This window comes from Apium graveolens, chromosome 7, assembly GCF_009905375.1.
Source record: "Apium graveolens cultivar Ventura chromosome 7, ASM990537v1, whole genome shotgun sequence".
Lineage (NCBI taxonomy): Eukaryota > Viridiplantae > Streptophyta > Magnoliopsida > Apiales > Apiaceae > Apium > Apium graveolens.
In genome coordinates this window covers 265,447,584-265,456,857 of record NC_133653.1, presented here as the reverse complement: position 1 = coordinate 265,456,857, position 9,274 = coordinate 265,447,584, and positions in this window count along the sequence as shown.

The window sequence follows — 9,274 nt, the reverse complement described above, 5'->3', positions numbered from 1 at the left end:
CACCTAAGTCTTTCACATCCGATGATATCTTAATCAAGAAGAATTTGTCGTTCCTAACAAGCACTCATCTCAATGTCGATCAGATAGTAGAAGGAGTTGCACCGAGTAGTGTGTTTGGTAATTCCGTGTTGGGGCTGCTTAAAAAGATTACTCATGTCAAATATTTAAAATTAGGAGGTAAAACTGTCGAGGTAAGTGTTTTGCCTAAATCTTAACATATATATATATAAGAACTAATAATTTTCGTATCTATCGTGAATTTGTATAACTATCATGTTTTGTCTTCTCTTTTTATGAAGGCCCTCAATCGCACATATGATTCTGATTTTAGCACAATTTATACGGGCTTTCCTCCATTCCATAACTTGACCGAGTTGAGTCTTAGTGTTGATGAAGCACATTATGAACAAACTTTAATGTCCAAAATATGCTTCATCAACACTAATACTCAACTCCGTCAAGTTATGGAATATTGGAAAGCCATTATAAACTGTGTTAATATCAGAATCATATGAGCGATTGAGAGCCTTCGTAAAAAGAAAAGACAAAATATGAAAGTCATATAAATTCACAGCAAAGATGAAAATTATTAGTTCATAGATATATATATATATATATATGTTAAAAATTAGGCAAAACTCTTACCTCGACAGTTTCACCTCTTGAACTTAAAGATTTGACGTGAGTAATCTTTTTTAGCAGGCCAAACGTACAATCATCAAACACACTGTTGGGTATAATTTCTTCTACAATCTGTTCGATATCAATATGAGCCGTTGTTAGGAACGACAAATTCTTGTAGATTAAGATATCATCGGATGAGAAAGAATCAATTATGAGAGTTTCCAATCCCGGTGTCTCAATTGAAATTTGAAGAGTAGATTTTTCATCAATTCGCGAATAAGAACCCAATGAAAACTTCTTAATGCAAATCCACTAATACTCAGACAACATCTGCTAAGCCATTTACAACCCGAAATATATAATACTCCAAGCATCGAACACTTGACCAAAAGCTGACCAACTGACTCATAGCTCGAAAACGTAATTTCATCGAATTTAAGAAACCGAAGGCTCGAAAACTTAACATTCTCAGGAATATCAACTAATATTTTACCACTTAGTTCAAACTTTTTAAGGCAGGTACACAAGAATACTTTATCCATCAATACGAACATTTCTATGAACCTGAACTAAAGGTCTATCTCTTTTACATCAATTCAAGTACATTCAGTATCCAGTAACCAACACGTTTAAAATAGTAAACTTCAACACAATGTAAACAAAATTTCTTGATTTTGAAATCATTCAGTCTGTGCATTAAAATCGATCAACAAAGTTAGCGAAATTTATTGCAGAATCCCTATGATTTCGATGGTAAAAAACAAGATTTGGGAGTGACATGCAGAGTGGCCGCAACCTTTTGGATAAAATACTAGTATGCACTTCTTGTTCAGTTGGAAGCAATGAAAGGATTATAAGTAGTGCATCAAGAAAATCGATGATTCGATCTTTTTCAGAAATGTTTGATTTCTTTGTCATTTTTTCTTCAAAAATCAAGAGAAATTGAAATTTGATTGGAGATGAGGGATTTGAACTCGGTAGAAACGATGAGAACAAAACAAAGTAGTGGTGGTATGTGTGAGTGAAAGAGGAACAAAAGATTTAAGCAATGAGTCTGTCTACGCATCTTGGTGATTTAAGTAGACTTTCTTGTCGGTTCTATACCGATTCTGCAAAATTGTTATCTACATTCAATGTATATCCTCTTGTATTTAGGGGTGTTTTCAATAAAGATTTCAAAAGATTTTTTTGGGATTTTTGAAATCAAGAGGTATTCATTTGGATTTTATTTTTTTTAAAAAAATATAATAGAATTCAATAGAGATTAGCAAAAGTCTTTTAAAATCTGAGTATATTCAATTTAGATTTTAAAAAGTTTACTAAAATCTGGCGGTGTTCAATTTGGATTTTTAGAAGTCCATCAAAATATGACGGTATTCAAAAGTTCGTGGATTTTTTTTTAATTGAAAAAGTGGTGGATTTTGATGGATTTGCTAGTTTATTTTTAATCTTTTAAAATCCATGAGATTTCGAAGGATTTCCGGAAAACTTAATAAAATCAGCAAGACTCTATAAGATTTTTCTATCAACTCCGTCAAAATCCACGGACAATTAAAATCAACGAAAATCTTTTAAAATCCATGGATTATTATCAATAATTTAAAATCTGAAATGAATACACTCCCCTTATATTAGGCCTGTTTGGCACCCTACTTATTAGTCATTTACTGTTTATAAGTCTGTAACACCTTATCAACGAGTATTTGTCAACCCGAATTATAAATTAAATTTATAACTTATAAGCTGATAAGCTGAATATTAGTAATGACGTACTTTTTCTCCGCTTATTTTGATTTTTTGATGATTTAAAATATTTTTTTAATTGTTAATCTAACTTAAAATTCAAGAATTAAGATAATTTTATTTAATAATGATTTATTTTAGTTCATTTAAGAAAACAAATTCTCACTTATAAGTAAAATAATCCAAACACTTATTTAAGTTATTAATATTTTTCTACTTTGACTTATAATTTACTTATTTATTTTAGGTCGTAAGTTACTTATTTTAAGATTTTCTGAACGGACACGTTATATCGAAGTGAGATTTACTTTTTCGTATGGATAAAAAACATGTATTTCTTTAATGCGGGCATTAAATGTTAGGGTTTGATAAGCTTCGAGCTTTAATGGTCGCGCTTGTGTTTTTTGACTTGAATCTGCCCTTAAAAGATGCCTACGTACCTTGGCGTATGCCTAGGATCAAGCCAAAACGTAGTTCTTGGTGATGCATACCCCCGGGGCTATGGCAGGGAGAGCTCACCAAGGACATGGTGACTTTCATGTCCTTCGATGACTGAGTCTAAAACGTCATTTCAGGTAATGGCCTCATGGCTTGAAGGATGCCTTCACGGCTTTGTGACGTGTGGAGCTCTTGTCGCAAAATATCCTGCTGAAGTTGAAGGGGTAAGACCCTTTATATAGACGTTGAGAGTTTGGGAATTAGGGTAGAATTGAGTGACTTGATGGGCATGTCTCCACCTCATATTGGACTTTGAGTCCTAGAAAGCAGGAATTAGTTTCCTTCTGAATTTGGGTTGCTTGGAGGCTACTTCTTGTTGAAGTAGTTACTTATTTGAACACATTTATTGGGCTGTTTAATTAGACCCTTTATTAATTAAGAATTTAATAAATAGTTATGGTTTTGGGCCTCATTATTTGGGCATTCCCCTTTGACCAAATCAGGTATAATTAATACGATATTAACTCCACAAGTAGGGTTATTTTTTATTCCCTATCATATACCCCCCAAGTTCAGGGAAACACACTCGATGTTTCGTAGAAATTAGGTTATCTCTTACCCTATCCGAGTTATCATTTTTAGCATAAAGTGTGGAGCGACCTACACATTTACAATAATTTGCCTTATCCGAGGCTTCAGGATATTTTCTGGAATTGTTATACTCATTTTCTTACCTCATTCCTATTTTTAGGAATTTTTCGGTATTTTATCTTAATTTTCTGGGATTATCTCGTACTCACATGTATTTTTCTAAATTTTCTGAAAGTTTTCCGTACTCGCAGATATTTTCCCTAAATTTTTAGGAATTTTTTTTGTATCTCCTTGTTTTTTTATAATTTTTCCTAATATTTTAGGAATTTTTCCGTACCTCATAATTTTTCCTAATATTTTAGGAATTTTTCCATACCTCCGGTTATTTTTCATATTTTTTCCTAATATTTTAGGAATTTTTCTATACCTCCGGCTATTTTTCATATTTTTTTCCTAATATTTTAGGAATTTTTCCATACCGCCGGGTGTTTTTCATATTTTTTCCTAATATTTTAGGAATTTTTCCGTACCTCGAGGTATTTTCAATAAATTTTCCTAATATTTTAGGAATTTTTCTGTATCTCAGAGTATTTTTTGTCACAACCCCAAAATAACACTAACAAAATATAACTAAATAAATACAAAGTTATTACAAACGGCTTTTAACAACAGAATCCAAGATCGCAAAGGTTCAGGGTTTGAACAGTCCCATACTACAACTATTACAACTTATATTTAAAGCTACCGGTCCTCACACAACGCCAATTGTACTACCTGAGCTCTCACATAAGCCTCATCATCTCCACCGGTAGGTTTATGAGCAGTCTGCTTGAATTTAACCATACTTGCTAGCTGAAATGACATGAATGAAAAGCAAGAAGTGAGCCAAGCGCTCAGCAAGGTATATCATAAAACAGAATTTAACATCATAGCAATTTATATCTGGAAATTGAGGTGTATGGCATCATTATTCAAGTCAAAATATTTGTAACCAAATTATTGCTCAAAATCATTTATGACGCTACGGATTACATCCGGTGATCAACCGCGAAGCAATCCCGAACCTCGCTGGGTTCTTAACAATTTAATGGGATCCCTATGCATCTATTAAGCCTAACATAATAAGTGTGAAAGAGACTTCCATCTTACTCCAATTCACCAATCTCAAGAAAACATTCTTTTATTTAAAGGCAATTATCTTTTATAAAACTGATGCCAAGGAGAACTTTACAAAGATCTGTACAAAGGGGCTTAAATTATCAATCAAGGATTTGAGTTATGAAACTCTTATCAGAATGAATCAACTTTTCACTAACATGGTCTTCAAAGATGGATATCAATGGTTCAACAACCAAGGAAGAAAGTATTGAAAAAGAATCATAACATTATTCAACAAGATAGAGATCTAAAGTTTGGAGGGTAAGAGATGGCACATATCCAGTAACAAAGTTTAAGTAGGATATAAAGAGAAATGAAGAAGTATGAAGTTGGATTGTTGATAACTCAAGGTATCAAGGGTATAGGGATATAATATCAAATCAATAGGGTTTTTGTGATTAAGGAAATTGAAATGATATGAGCAATCAAAGGATATCTATTATGGTACCAAGTCAAGTTGGAACAAAACAATGATAAGGGTATGATTTAATAAGAGCATAAATAGACTTAAAGCAAGTCCAATAATCATAAGCATGACACAATATTTTCAATATCTCAATCTGAAATCAAAATCTTTATAACGATATATCATGGTGACAACAATATTAACGATCAATATACGAGCATGCTATCATAATTCAAAGGAGGGGTTCGGAACATTTGCAACATATCTTAATAGTTCAAAATAATTCTCAATACATATCTCGAGAGGGTCAAAGGACACTTGCAATATATAGAATTGACAAGGGTAAAACACTTTCAATATATCAAGGAAGTCTGGGAACACTTGCAACATATAGAATTGACAAGGGTAAAACACTTGGCTTAAGAAGGCTGGACTAACTCTCGTCCTGATCGTGGAAGCAACCGGGAGCACTACTCGACTTTGACGACAAGCTTACTACCTTCTCCTGAGCCTATACAAAATATTAGACCTCATCAAGATACACTCTCACAGAAACTCCATCATGATTAAAGATTTCGAAACATATTGGCACTTAGGACTAACTACACATTCGACTCTTTACTAATCACTTATTATGCTCAAATAATCATTTAGGATCACATAACACATTTAATCACATAATATAGAACTTTGATATAATGGTGCACTATTGAGTATTGAATGATCTCACCAATCCAACACGGTTGACTAGAAGTGCTACCTAGTCTAGTGCAACCCATCTAGCTCTCCTAGTTTTGAAGTGCCTTTACTAGCAAACTCTATTTAACTTAGCCAAACTCCATTTAACTTAGACACAACTATGGCCTAACCTTCTTCTGACCTCTTACTAACCATTAGACTCAATGGTCATCTCAGGCCTCACCTCTAAGGATCCAAAATCTAAGTGCAAGGACAATGTGTTCCTAAGAGCAACTATTAGGTGACACCAAATGGTTCTAAGTAAAAATGAATTCCTTTCCACTCAAGGTTTGATACTCAAATTTCTAAAATGGAATTTAAGGTCCTAAATCTAACTTGTGCACTTGGAATGACACCAAGGCTCAACCTAGGCCTCCTTGAGCCTATTCTCAAAGATGGCTCTCCCCTGTTCTAGTGACACTCAAACTGCCCTGATTTGAACTCACTTTATACTCTTGGTTTTAACTCTAAACCTTCGAACTATGGCTTTCAAAATCTCCCACAAACTCCCTAGTATCAATGCTAAGAAAGGCATAATGAGGGCCTACCAATGACACCACTTTCTAAGCTTAAAAGTGCTACTCACTCAAACTGTCTCCGTTCTGACCAGAAGTCATGATTCGACTTGTGCACCTAACTAAATGAGTTGATTTCTTACATTTAAAGCTTCTGGGATCAACTATAGGTCAATTCCTAACTTCTGGTGGCTTGGGCCTCCTCCAAATGCCCAACGATTGCCCATTCAAAACTCTCCTACAAACTAGTGCAACATTCTGGAAAAAGACAAACCTTATACTAACCCTTCCACCTTAACTCACACTTATAAACCATGAGACCAATCTTTAACCAAGCATAATTACTAACCTAATACTCTTATCTAACCCACTAACAAGTGGTGGATATCATTCATACTCTAATGCACCATAACCAAATTATACAAAAAAAAGTAGCAAGACTAACACTTAAATCACATTTTCGAGTAATCATGCACAAACGAATATCCATATAACAACATGCAAACACAATACCAATTAAATATACTCTCTAACCCACTGTAAAAATTATATTTTTTCATATAAAGCACTTGTCAAGAAAAGTATACTCATTTTTTAGCAAATCAAGTTATATCTAAGCATAAAATCGAATTTAAAGCCCAAAATCAAGTATATAGTCTAGTTTTCAACATGCATTCTTAGTACTCTAAGATTTTGAGTGTAAATTCAATATGCAATCATTTAACATATAATATCCCAAGTATTTCATGACATGCAAGGGTTTTAAAGATCATGAGCAATAAAAAAATTTAGCTTTACAGCAACATGCAATCGAGACTTCTTCACATAACATTTAATCATAAATAAAAATACAAAAATTTACTCCATCCGGCTCTTAAAGAGTCATTACCGAATGGAAAGGATTAAAATGATCCTACAAAATGTCAAGGATGTCCCTCAACCATTGATCATTTCCACTCTTGATGTTTTGCCTTTATTTTGAACCTTAAACTCATAAGAATCAAGGTTTTGAACATTAGGCTCACCTAAAACTCAACATGCCAGCTTAAATCAAGTAGTACACTTAATATTTAACTTACTAAACAAGTGATCAAGGCTTAGAGGGTGATTTCTTGCAAGAATTTTTGAAGAAAGGATGAAAGAAAATGAACAAGGGGGGGGGGCTTGGCTTCGGCCGAGAGAGAAAAAGAGGAGGGAGGAGGGTGAGTTTGTGTGTGTAAGTGGTGAAAATGACACAAGGTGATGATATGGTGGTGGTTTGATGATAGTGGAATGTCAATTTACCTTTTTTATCCCTCTTCTAAAACTAACAAGATTTGCATGTAAGGGGAACTTAGGAAACTGACTATTTAAAGTGAAGTTAGTGGGGTTGGATTTGACAACAATACCCCTCCCTTCAATTGAGTGAATTATTACATGCAAGGGTATCATGGTAAATGGAAAATTATTAATCTAATTATCTTATATTATTGTAAAGAAATAATTTTATAAATAAAAATATAAATCTATAAATCACAAAAGTCGTACCATAAAATAGTTTAGGATTTTAGAAACTTTTTGAGATCACTTTCAAAAATTTAAAGGAAACAAGTTTTTATTTAAAGAATTTCCATAAACTAATATTAATAATAATATACCACAGGTTACTCAAATAAAGGCATTTCTTTTCTCAAAACTTTTCCAAATAAATATTTAATTTAAAACTCACAGAATATGACCCTTAAGACTCATAAAAGCACATTATTGACTCGCTCTTGATATATATAAACATATATACACGTAATTCAACTAAAAATATATCGGTTGTAACATCCTCTCCCCCTTAAAGGATTCTGTCCTCAGAATCTAGGAGAACAAATGAGGATACTAATTACGCATATCAGACTCTAGCTCTCATGTCGATTCCTTCACCTTGGGATTTCTCCAAAGCACTTTTACCAATTTTACTGGCTTATTTCTAAGACTCCGTTATTGCCAATCAAGTACCTTGACAGGTTTCTCCATGTAAGATAAATCTTTCTGAATTTCTAACGGCTCATACTCTATCACATGATTGACATCCAGATTATACTTTTTGAGCAAAGACACATGAAATACATTATATACATGCTGATATTGAGGCGGTAGTGCCAACTCATAGGCTACTTTTCCTATTTGATTTAGAACTTCAAAAGGACCAATATAATATGGCGCAAATTTCCCCTGTTAGATTTATTTGAGATGTCATGTCTAAATGATTTGTGTTTAGTTTTCAGAACATAACAACAGGATATATCAGGACTTACTGAAATCAGGACTTACTGAAGTCAGAACTTAATATCAGAACTTAAGGTCATATCAGAACTTAAGTGCGGGAAGACTTTCAGTTAAGGAATGAAGCTGATTTACAGGAGAAGATCGAGACTAAAACAATAGAAGATATGCATGGAAAGAGTTAGAAGACTAGAAGACTTGTAGAAGATATCTGATTGATATATTTTAGGAGACATAATTATATTCCATATCAATTAGAAGTTATCTTGTAACTATGTACTATATAAACACAGCATAAGGTTTACACTATAAGTGTTATCATTATCGAGAAAGTTATATATTGTAACCTAGCAGCTCTTAGTGATATTTGTTCATCACTGAGAGAGAACAGCAGTTCATATTATAACAGAGTTTATTGAATATACTACACCATAAAATGCCTACTGTAACACAAAACAAATGTTGCAATTAGGGGGTAAATATGTTGCTCTTGCCCCACTTTTAAGCTAAGGTAACATTTTCTTAAAGATAGGTTTTTCCATGTTGCCTTAGGGGTCTAAGGTAACATCTTTGGTGCCTAAGGCAACATCGTGTTTTAACTTGTTTATATGTTGCCTTAGCTTCATAATGCAACACAAAGAGATATCAGTTGTAACCTGTTTTTTATGTTACCTTAGAGTTTTAAAATGTTTTTAAAAAGTGGGCCCCACGGTGGGACCCACTAGCTGACATGGCAAGCGTGGGGCCCACATTGTTGAGTTGTCTTAATGACGTGGCAAGTGGGCCCATAGAACCTAATGTAACACTT